Source organism: Haliaeetus leucocephalus, unplaced genomic scaffold (genome assembly GCF_000737465.1).
Source record: "Haliaeetus leucocephalus isolate CR32 unplaced genomic scaffold, Haliaeetus_leucocephalus-4.0 Scaffold92, whole genome shotgun sequence".
Classification (NCBI taxonomy): Eukaryota; Metazoa; Chordata; class Aves; order Accipitriformes; family Accipitridae; genus Haliaeetus; species Haliaeetus leucocephalus.
This window is the reverse complement of record NW_010972528.1, coordinates 9,092,685-9,105,130: the sequence shown is the minus strand read 5'-3', so window position 1 is coordinate 9,105,130 and position 12,446 is coordinate 9,092,685. Positions and strand designations below refer to the sequence as shown.

General features: G+C 39.1%; 1 protein-coding gene across 1 annotated transcript in view; it reads left to right on the top strand.

Annotated features, from left to right (window-relative positions):
• The window catches only part of LOC104842718 (histamine H3 receptor-like), a 33,422-nt gene that overhangs the window by 12,552 nt on the left and 8,424 nt on the right, over nucleotides 1-12,446 (top strand).

Sequence of the window (12,446 nt, the reverse complement as noted above, 5' to 3'; positions counted from 1 at the left end):
CCATGTTACAAATGAAGGGATTACAAAAGCTACACTTTATTTAAGTGGGATCCTGATCTCATTGGCTTAACTAGGGATAAAAGCAGATCCTTCGAAACGAATGTTTTCTCTGAACCAAAACACATCAGAAACAGACTACTGAAGTAGCAGCTGGAAAAGGCAGCTGGTTCATTTAAAGCAGGCAGCAGCTCTGCTTCTTTTTAGGAATTCTTGTTGGTAAACTGGAACTGGAATGAAGACTGCTCAGGATTTGATGATGAATGTGCTATTCTGTTGCCTCTGCACCCGAGAAGAGCACATGCTGTTCAGGGAGCATGTCGCCTGACACACACCAGCTTAGGGGCAGAGTTTGTTGAAGATTTTTGAATCAGAAAATAAAGCTACTATGAACATATCAAAAGATGAGAGCAAATTGAAAGCAAAGCTTATACCCATAGAAAAAAAACCCATATTTTTCTTAGTTTCATATCACAGATGACTAAGTGGAAAAATATTTTAAGATGACACCTTCTGGTTGGTTTTATTAACACTGACATCCTGATTACTAAGAATCCCAGCCATTGTGTTTCTCTGGTTCTATCAAATTTCTCATTCAGATACAACCTTTACTAATGATGACTAAAGAAAAGAATGCTAGGAGGAAAAAGTGCCAAACAGCCACAGAGGCAGTTTCCAGAGATCGTGATGTATTTCATGGAATTGCTATGAGAGTTTTTTTTTTTTTTTTATGGAGTATCTTCTGCTTATGGTACAACCTTTTACTGTTCAAGCATTCCTGCTAAGGAGCTCAAAAAGGTGGTCCGCAGCCTGAACAGATGCATCAGAGCTTGACTCTATCTGTAAGGAGCCTTGAAAACCCATGCAGATGATAAAGAGATTTTAACACAGGAAAAATTGCCAAAGCTAACTATGATTAACAATTGCAGTATCATTCCTCATTTACTGTAGTGTCACCTCTCAAAAAAAACCCAGCATGGTCTTAATCATGATCAGTGTGTAGGGGCAAAAAATCTTGAAGTATTTTTTTCCTCAGGTTAGCTCTTCACTGAATTCACCGGCGAAAAGTTCGCTAGTAAAACAGAACAGACAAGGGAAATTGGAAAATTGTGGTGGAATAGTTAAAAATAGCATATTCTAATAGACTACCTGGGAGAGAAAAGGAAAACCATTTAACTAAAGACAGAATTGTAATAACCTTTCCACCTTGAAATTTTCCAAAAAATTGTTCGCCCTGTCCATGGACTAAATAAGGCTATTGCTGTGTCAGACAAATAGAGAAGGGATATCTGATGGAAAAGCCCATTAGTCTGTATGATGAGATGACACGTTCATGACATATAGGTAGAAGTGCAGAACCTGTATTTCCACTCCATTTCAATTTGCACAAATAATAAAAGATAAAATCATCAAAGGTCAGCAGTAGTATTTTCTTCAATCTACCATAAAAGCTAGTTTTCATACATTGCTATTAGAAAAAGATTATAAAGGCAGAGAAAATAAGGCAGATTCCTAAAAAAAACAAGACAGACATTATCTTCAGCATTAAATTATCCCTCCAGACTTAGACTGCATTTAAGTATAAATTCAGCAAAGCATGGGTGCATGGCTAATTGTTATTTAACCCGATTATCTCCATGTAAATCAATATATACTTAAAGTATTTTGTCAAATAGGGGATAAAGAATTTATTGAACTATTACCTAAGTATGACTACAGGAAGTCCACATAGGCTTCCACACTATTTCACTACAAGAGGTCCTAGATTTTGCAGAGAAACAAGGTATAGAAAATGTCATCCTGTTACTGAAGTGATGTCTCTGCAAATCAAAAAAAGTGTAAAATATCAGGAATTAATTCAGGTGGTTTTTATACACAAGTGCTGGACAGGTCACCCTGAATGTGGAATATGAGCAAAATATTAAGAAACTTCATAAAGAATGGAGAAAAAGAGGAAAAAAGGACTTTTTAAGTTTTTATTAGTATTGTGAGCAACAGTCACATCTTTATCAGCAAATGCACTCTTCTGAAGAGTGTAAAACTGTGCTGTCCCTGTATGTGGCCGACACTTCATCTTCCATGCTTGTGTAGCAAGACTCTGCAGTTATGTGAATCTGTGTCAAAGTAAGTTCCAGAATTTGTCATATCAGTGGACTGGCCATCCAATGTTAACCTTCTTCATAGTGAAGAATTCAGTAGTTTGTAATCATACTGAACTGGTAAGATTGGTTCAGAATTTTGGTAAGTTTTTTCTATATAATTTTGGTTTAACTGTGGTAGGATAATTTGGGAAACTGTGAGACAGATATGTCTCCATTTCTCTACTACTGTAAATTGCAAATTTCAAGTGTCCCATCATTTTTCTGGTGGTTTATTTTGTCTAAGAATTATTTGTATAGCTACAGAAATATAAAGACACCAATAAAACACCTTACCTGCTTGACTTCTATTTATTTTGCCCTTAAAATGAGGTTGCTTACTGGAATAAATGAATGTTGTCTTAAAAGACATTATAATATGCAGCAGAGAAAGCTAAGTGCAGGAATTTGATATAGGACTAAACTAGATGCAAACTTATTTTCCATGATATACTGCACCTAGTAATGACAGTGGGCTATCACATTTCTTATTCCTACTCATCATGAACCTTATCAAGACAGGTCACACTTTGAAAGAAAAAAAATCAGTAGAGATTTGACTTTTATATGGCTCTGGAAACAAAAAAAAGAAACAGCCAAAAGAAAACCTGCTTTGCAACAACCATGACCTTGAGATTATACACTTGCACAAATCAAAATCTCTGCTCCACATTTCCAGACTACATTTGGATATACACAGACAGGTTCCCATTCCTGCTCAGAGCCTGCTACATCAGTGGGACTGTGTGTCCAACACAATAGCAGAAAAACCGTGGAAAGTTATGCCCCACTCTCCTGAAAGGCATTTCCTCATTCCCCCGTTATACTTAGGCCTAGGGTGTTTTCACCTTCTTTGCTCTTTAGATTCTTTCCAGCTACCAGAGAATGGCAGTGCCTCGCTTCCTAGTAAAGAGCACTAGCGATGGCAACAGTCAGGGCCTATCCTCCTTTGACTGAATGCCATATAATTTCCCAGGAATACATACCTCATACTGCAAATAGCTAAGAAGATGCCTATCGAGTTTAAAGACCACTGCTACGAACCGCAGATTAATCTGTTGTCTTATGATAAGACAGGAGGCTTTTACGCTTCTCATTACCACCATGGCCATGCACTGTCACTTCATGTTCTTAACAAATTACAAGAAAATATAGGCAACAAAAAACACAGTGTAATTCTCTGATCACTAGGCACCTCACTCCATATGAAAGTCAGACTGTGGTTTTTCAATAAACTTTCAATAGACTTTTACATAAAACCACAGAGGAGACTTAACAATCCAAGCATTTTTCCTCCAGCCAGATGTAAATTATATCCCTTCTCTTCTCCACTCTGGTATGCCACACGCTGACCCATCTGGTATATAAACCTGAACACTCCAAGTGCCATTGCCAAACTGCACTCCCGAGTACATTAGAAGAACCATCAATGACAAGGCATGCCCCAGGGGCTCGCCTAGGAACACTGTAGTGCAAAGGGCTCAGGTCATGGTGTGCTCCCTCGAGGTTTCATAGGTAACCATAAAGTATAAGGGCCAACCATGACGCTGCATAACATTCTGTGAAATTTGCTTTTAGCCACACACTAGGTGTGTAGGAGAGGAAGAAACACTTTCAAACGCTGGTTGCTAAACTCTTAGTTTTGAATCTTCCTTGCCAAGTAATTTATATTGCCAGGACTGTATGTCACTGAGGGGCAGCCTGAAGAACTGTTGCATCCCCACTGTGCCTAATTAGTAAGTCAGCATATAAACTTTGTTAGGCTCAGATGTGGCTGTATAGGACGGAGTTTAAGGATATAAGAACCCAAAGCATATGTTCACAAATTAGTTTTATGGCTTTTATTTGCCCAAGAATGTGTGTTCAACTTCTAGTTATCCTTTCAACTTCAAAAGCTTATTTCAACTATTCCAACCATGTAATTTTGTGTAAGATATTAAAACAGATGACCAGTGAGTTAGCATAATTAGGTAAATTTTCCAGGAAACAAGAAATACAGGATTACATTGCCAAGGAGACAGAGATACATTAAATTTCCATTCATTCTATTAGTACTCAAGACCTCATTCTGCGGAAGTTTATTAAGTGCACACTGTACATGAATTTAAAAAAAAATCTTATTTTTAAAGGTAAAAAACTCACCAATTGTATGAACAGATAAATAATGTATGTCTTCATTCCAAAGAATTTACTGTTTCCCGTGAGCTTTCTTTTTCATCTTATTACACTGAATTATGTTATTAACCTAGTACTGTCTAGTAGGTAAAGATTGCACTGCATTGTCAGGGAGCTGCTTCATACACGAAGAGTTATTAAGGATTATTTGTATCCTGTTCTAAAGGAATTAAGCTCCAAAATTTAGTACAGGAGATTTCTCATCATTCTTCTTACAAGCAAAATTAAATCTGATGAATCTACAGTGTCAGTGGTCACATCAGATAAACATGGATGAGTAATCACAGTAACTTCAGGCACCTAAATGAAGTGCCAGTGTTCAAAGCCTGGGTCACTGTAGAGGCCTTTGGGAAGCACAGACCCCAAATGTTGGTGTCTTGATTAACCTTGAGAGTCACCTAATGTATAAACTCGGTCAGCAGAATTTGGAAATTTACAACAATGACCCTGAAGAGCAACATATGAAAAGACATACTTATTTCACTTACAAGTTTAGACTGGGATATGAAACTGTGAGAAAAAACTGTGAGCTAGCCCAAAGGAAACATTAAAAAAAATTAATTACTTCTTTTCTCAATTTTAGATGGCAAATTCTTGTTTACAAAGAGTTACGTATATGCTGAAATTCTACAAGTATGGCATTCTCTTAGGAAAAAATAGGCAGGGGTTATACTTGAAAAAAACAAAGCACATATCCAAATAAGGTTGCAAAGCACATGCCCCTGTTCCACCACTCTTCTTGCAATAGTGTCGGTAGAACAGTTCTCTAGTGATGTGGGAAACTCAAGCTCAGTTTTCTCCTCAATCTTTTAGCTTCTAGCCTCGAACACATATGCATGAAGAGATGGCTAAATGGTTCTATCTCTGTCACATCACAGATAAGTAAAATATGAGAAACACCAGCCTAAAAACCTTTGTGATATAAGCAAGTTTCTTTTGTGTAAAGAACTTAATCCAGCAACATAAATAAAGATCCTCCAGAAGTTAAGATACATTCCAAAGTGACAAAAGAGTAGGGGAGAGCTGTTGAACACGTATGACTGTTGTCTGAGGTCAACTCTCAGAAGACTAGCAGGCTACTAAACATCTTCCTCGAACACTTAGCCTTTTCAACTTTGAATGGTAACTTTAGCCAAGGTCTGACATCAGTCCGGATCTGTGCACTGCCTTCAACACAAACAGCTAATTCTGATATTCTTTTTTGGATTTTACAAAATGCTTCTGATATCCCTTCCTCCAACATGTGTGAAGAAATGCCAACTTGTGAGGATATAGTAATAGATTGGTATATCTTTAACTTAATATATTGGTAAACTTCATACTTTTCACCCTTCTAGTTCATGGTGCTGAACACCAAAGGACCTGCCACAAACTGAAGCGCTCATTAATTTCTGCACTACATACAGATCAAAAGACTAAGCTGTGTGATTTGCATCGGTATGAAACAGTGGTTTATGTTTGGCTTTGATAAAAACATTGACGCACTTTCTGTGGTTATAGCAAAGGTAAAACCTAAAAGTTCAGGGAAATAAGAGCTCTATGATCAGTCAATTACTGAATTTTCTAGGATTCCAGTACAAGGTTGAGGCAGATACTTGACAAAGAGCAAAGGCTTAGCCTCTGTAAAAAATGTATTAACCATCTCGCCTGCATTTAAATTTAGGAATAAGGGGGCCTCTGTGCAGGTCTGTATTCTGCATGTGTCACAAGTCCAGAAAAAGGTGCGCAGGTATCAGCAAGCATGTGCCCAGGGCTGAAGTTTCGTTTGGGGTGGGGTAGAGTGTCCTTTGGTTTGTTTTGTTTTTTTAACTAACTAACTGATTGCTCCCTGTCTGCAAAATAAAATTTAAAAAAAAAATAACTGGAAATGTCATGCTGCTGTATCCCTTTAAGTGCATTTACAGTGATAAACTACTTTTGTATATGGGTACATAAATGTTACAACATCACAGGTGACACTTAGAAGTAGTAACAGCGAAATTGTATTAGAAACCAAATTCTCTACCAATAGTCTAACTGACATTCATATATCAGTAGGAGAATTTGCTCTTAGGTTTTTGTCATTTGGCCCCCTAAACAGGTCTGTATGCCTCTAACAGACAAAATGCAGGACCACTGCAGAGCTGTAGAATTACACAAAATAAGGCTGGAAGGGAGTCTGGGAGACTATTTAACCCACTTCCCTCTCCAAGGCATGTTCAGTCATTGCTGCATCATTCTTAATAGATTTCTGCTGAAACTATTCTTTTGGATCTCTAATGATAGAGATTCCACAGTCGTTTCAGGCAGTCTATTTCAATGTTTCACTACAATTAGACTATTGTTTTCTTCATTTCCTCTGCTGATATTTAAGACCACTATTTCTGTCCTGTAAACTATGGACAGTCATGTCTTCTTCTTCCCAGGAATCACTTTTTATTTAAAGACTACTAAGTATGTGTCTGACCAATAAAGTTGGACATGTAAAAATACAAAATGCGTCATACAGACTTTTATACTTTACTAAAAAAAGAAAGACTCTGATAAAATTCTGCAGATTTCCAACTCTTCTCCAATCGAAAATTTATTTTCAAATAAATCTTGAAAACATAAAATTTTATTCCAAACAGACATTCAAGGTCCTACCTAGCCCTATTAAGCATAGTGTAACAAAGACACAGATGTAATAATACGCTCCCATGCAAGTCCTAAATGCGTAACAGAACAGAGCTACACTTTGCATGCATGTCAACTTTCATGTATTGTAAATTTCCAATATAACACTGACTATTACACAACTATAGTAGGAGCCTAACAGATACATATATGAAACTCTGTACTATTCAATGTAGGAAGAAGACAAATAAGCTTAAGTACAGTACAGCAGACATTTGTTGAGTTTCTGCATAAAGCGAGAAAAATGATATTACAGCACGCATAAAAGTGATATTTGAATTAAAGGAAATTAGAGCTCCTCCCTTTTTCCTCTGTATGAATTTATACGCCACCAATAACATGAGGAAACAAAATGTATCTGCTAGTATCAGAGTGATCTGAATCTGTCTTATTACAAAGCATACGTGACAGTAACTGTATCACTGCTTAATAACAATGGTGAGACATACTCCCTAACACCACTAAATTCATCTTCTTCTAGCAACACATTCATGTTTCCTTGAAATTTCACATCCTGCCATTGAAGCAAATAGGCATGGGCATTAAGGTCACAGTACTGGGGACTGCTAATTCAGCTAAAAATGAAAAAGGCACAGCTCTGAGAAAAAACTTAACCCTAACTTATTCTCAAAGCTGTAAAAACTAAAACAGACACTGGCACAGCTTCAGCTACTACTGATACAGATAAAAATTAAAGTTTAGAGATGCTGGGGACAATAGTCTAAATCTGTGCTTATTATCAGCTTGCCATGGAAATACAATGGCTTGGGTCAGAGGAAGATGCAGAAAGCAAATATACTTCCAGCTTATTCCTGGGGAATGCCATCTACGGGTGGAAAAAAGTTATTGAGTAAATACATGCAAATGCCAGAAACACTGGTTTCCTGGGACTTCAGTATCACGGTGGCTAGGAATATTGTTGCAGATTAGCAAGATTATATGTCTGGACATTATCAGTGCACATGCCGACAGGCCAGGAACTTTTCCAAGGATTAAGGAAGAAGGAACTAAGAATGAAAAATAAGGCACAGTTTGCGTACCTCTGATTTTTGCAATATTCTCATCACAATACACTGTTAAAAGATTTTTTTTTGGAAGGCTGTCCACCTCTCACTGAGTGCAACCAAAAAAAAATCAGTCCTCTGTAAAGTACTTGCAGCCAAGAGACAAAATTGTGATGCCATGCTTTGATTCTGGCAACACAAGTGAAACTGCCTAAGTGAAATACTGATGCAGCCAGGATGGAAAGAATACGAATGCCATGTTGCATTGCTAAACTGTAATACAGGCTACTAGTAATAATAAGTGAAAGTGCTGAATGTATTCAGAAGCAGAAAAAGGAAATAAAACTATTTATAGTGTCTATAATATATTATATTATGATGCTTATCAATGCTAATATAATTTCGTTGTAACTTTAAGGAAATTGCCTATCGGATAACTTTTTCTGGTACCTTACTGCAGTCTCATTATCCAAGTCTATTATTTGAATGATATTTCAAAGCTCTCATCTATATGCCTCAAAAAAAAAAAAAAATCACAAGTTTTACTTCTTGACAAATGGTTATTAAAACAATGAAGCCAGACGTAGAGGGATCTCAGGCTCATGGTATTTGGATGAATTCATATAGAGTGTAACATGGCAATCAGGATATCACCTGAAGTGCAGAACCAAATCATCCTGGCCTGGCCGCTACTACCTTCCTGATACTGCATTCTTTTTACATGTAAGCACAACAAGACTTCATTAAGCAGCAAATCACACTTTAAGAGGATAGAAACCAGTTTATTCATATCTGAACAGGTGATAATACAGCTCGTGAAGAGCTGAGGGGATAGCAGTCCGCTTTGTGATATTAAGGAAGTAGACCATCACCTTTAAGTACTAGCCATACCTTTACAAGTGCCTTAAAACAAGGCTGGGATAACTACAGCCGGCTGTTAGTACTGATACCTACACCAAACCTTGCCATCCTACAAACATGCACAGGACTGAATTCTACTGAATGTTTCTTTATTGAGGAAAAGAAAACACGTAATGAGTAAATGGTAGGTAATACTGTGTACTCTGAAGTAGATGCCTTTCCACTAGCCGAGATCAAGCAAGTGTTTTTTTGTCAGAAATATGCAAAACTAGTACTGAATAGTTTCTTTTATGTAAGTGAAGGTTCCAGCTATGCTGTACTCTCACACACTTCACTGAAGCGTGCAATAATTGCCCTTCCCTTCGCTAGGGAGCAAAACTTAAGTAAACAGACAGCTTGTGGCATACCAAGAAAGAGTTATCCGCTATGTGAAATCCTAAGACTAAAACTAGGTATCTTTAAAAGGAACAAGATGAGAAGAAACAGTATTTATAGTATATTATCTGGTAAAAGATAAAACAATGTAGTTCACTCAAGATCCACTGTAAGTGTGCTTACACTACCGACCATACTTATTGGTACTTCAAAGGACATATTAGCTGAGAAGCTCTTCTGCATCTTCTGAACCAATAGGCTACACAACCAGCTGGAGTCTACCCCCTCTCTCTGTGGTTGCCCAAGTCCATTTGGAAGCTGAATTTGCCCTGTTCTAGGAAAAGTGTCATCCACCTGTGGTATGGGAAAAAAAATTCTGGTTTTTCTATCATTTCTGTAGATATACTCACCCACATATGCTAGAGTCATGGGAAACTGCGTGATTCAGATAGCTCCCTATTTCAAAAATCACTGAAGGAAGTCTTACAGAAATGAAAACAATTATCACTAAAGAAATCACAGGAAACAAAAACTAAAATTTCAGAACACATCAGTATTGATACGCCTTGGAAAATGTTGCATTTTTTTATTATTTTGTTGGACTATTGTCATTCCTCTTTACCAACTCTAATCCATTATGTCTCATGTTCCAAGAATTAGATAAAGATCAGCGACAAAATATGTTTTGTGAAGTCTACAAGTCAAGCCTTACTGTATTGCCTTTGTGTGGCAAGGTTTTGGTAGCGGGGGGTTACAGGGGTGGCTTCTGTAAGAAGCTGCTGGAAGCTTCCCCTGCGTTCGAGAGAGCCCATACCAGCCGGCTCTAAGATGGACCCGCCGCCAGCCAAGGCCGAGCCAATCAGTGATAGTGGTAACGCCCCTCTGATAACATTTTTAAGAAGGAAAAAAGGTTGGGACAAAGAGAAACAGCTGCCGGAGAGAGGAGAGAGAACATGTAAGATAAACAACTCTGCAGACACCAAGGTCAGTGAGGAAGGAGGGGAGGAGGTGCTCCAGGTGCCAGAACAGAGATTCCCCTGCAGCCCGTGGTGAAGACCCTGGTGAGGCAGGCTGTCGCCCTGCAGTCCATGGAGGTCCACGGTGGAGCAGATCTCCACCTGCAGCCCGTGGAGGACCCCATGCTAGAGCAGGTGGGTGCCCAAAGGAGGCTGTGACCCCGTGGGAAGCCTGTGCTGGAACAGTGTGCTCCTGAAGGACTGCACACCATGGAAAGGACCCATGCTGGAGCAGTTCCTGAAGAACTGCAGCCCGTGGGAAGGACCCACGTTGGAGAAGTTCGTGGAGGACTGTCTCCCGTGGGTGGGACCCCATGCTGGAGCAGGGGAAGAGTGTGATGAGTCCTCCCTCTGAGGAGGTGAAGCGGCAGAAAATAACATGTGATGAAATGACTGTAAACCCCATCCCCGTCCCCCTGTGCCACTGGGGGGGGTTTGGTAGAGAATCCAGGAGTGAAGTTGTGCCCAGGAAGAAGGGAGGGGTGGAGGGAAGGTGTTCTGAGATTTGGTTTTATTTCTCATTACCTTACTCTGGTTGATTTGTAATAAATTGAGTTAATTTTCCCCAAGCTGAGTCTGTTTTGCCCATAATGGTAATTGGTGAATGATCTCTCCTGTCCTTATCTCGACCCACAAGCTCTTTGTTATATTTTCTCTCCCCTGTCCAGCTGAGAAGGGAGAGTGATAGAACAGCATCCAGCCAGGGTTAACCTACCACACTTAGACAAAGACATTTTGTAAAGAGTTCGTCACCTACTTTTACTTCATCCTGCCTCCCTCCAGTGTTCTCCCTCCAGGACAGAGTGCTCAGACAATGGAGCCAATGAGTTACAACTCTCTTCTCTTTCCTGTGCTCATTTTAAGATTTGTGAATGAGTAAATGAATTCTCCCATGTTTTCCTGGTGATCAAGATATTTAGGTCTTTGTGTCTCTTGGCTGACTCTTTTTACCTTTTATATTCCACAGCACTATCAGATAGAAGTAATTATCAACATGCTTGATCGTACCCAAACCGAAGTGAACGGAAAGCTGCCAACTGGGCTCAAAGGAAAGTGAAAAAGAGTCCCCAAATTAGGGAATAATAATGATCACTGTGGAAATAAGCTAAGGTTTCAGTGTTCCTGCCACTTTTGCTTTGTGTGGCTTTACTTATTTCCTCTAGGGAGATAATGATACGGGAGCATGTAAAAAGAGTATTTTGCTCATACACAGTAGACACGCAACTGCCACTTCTGTCTCTGGACTGACATAAATAGAGAGGCTGTATCATAAGCAGTGTAAATTGCAAAAATCTCTGTGGAGCTACTGATGTATAGGCATCACCTGGCCTGTCATCTGTACTTTCAAAACTGAAAAAGGCTTGATGCTTCCCTCTGGGAAAAGGCCAGACCGCCGTTACCCTGAGAATACATGCTGAACTGCAGACAAATAGCTGTTCTTGTTTATCTGATGTCCATTTGATTATCTCGCTTTAGAAACGTGCTATAACTGCAGATTGATACAAGTCTTTTACTTACAAAAGAGTCTACCACATGACTCATCGGCTGAATTAAGTGAAGATTATGCACATCCAATTATTGGTTTTGACCAAGTTTTTTTCCTTTCAATGACAAAGGGGCTGTCCTGAAGTCATCAAGTCCCAAACTGCTTACAGTCTCTAGGAAACTCTCACAGAAAGGAAGGTAAAGCCCATGAATGTCCATGTATTTTAAGGCAGACTGATTCAAAGAAACTAACTTAATAGTAGGTATTCTTTACTGGCAGCGCTGGATGCACAGGGCATCGCTCCACCTATCATGGTACCAGTCTTTGGTATGTACAGTTACAGAGAGACAATCATTAAGCAATTATCAGTTCGTTCTCTATGTCAAGAAGATGATCCAGTGGGCCAAATCATAGTAGAGGGGGGCTGCCATTTTGCCTCTTAAATTACCCTTCAGTTTTGACAGACTTCAGCAGCAACCACAGCGCATTTGGGGTCACTGTGTCCCATTCCTCCTCCCCAGCACTGGGTCAGCCATCTTGCCAGAAGCTGAAAGAAGTCTTGGCCCTTTCCTGACTGCTCACGTTTAGTTTCTGGAACAGATCTGCCTTCTGTAATAAAACTGGCTCTCCAGCATCATCGTTACAATGCACTTTAAAATACTGTCTAAATCTACTGCCAGTTTTGGAAAAAGACGCATCAGAAATATTGCGCTCCTGCAAGTTTTGTGAAAACGAGTAG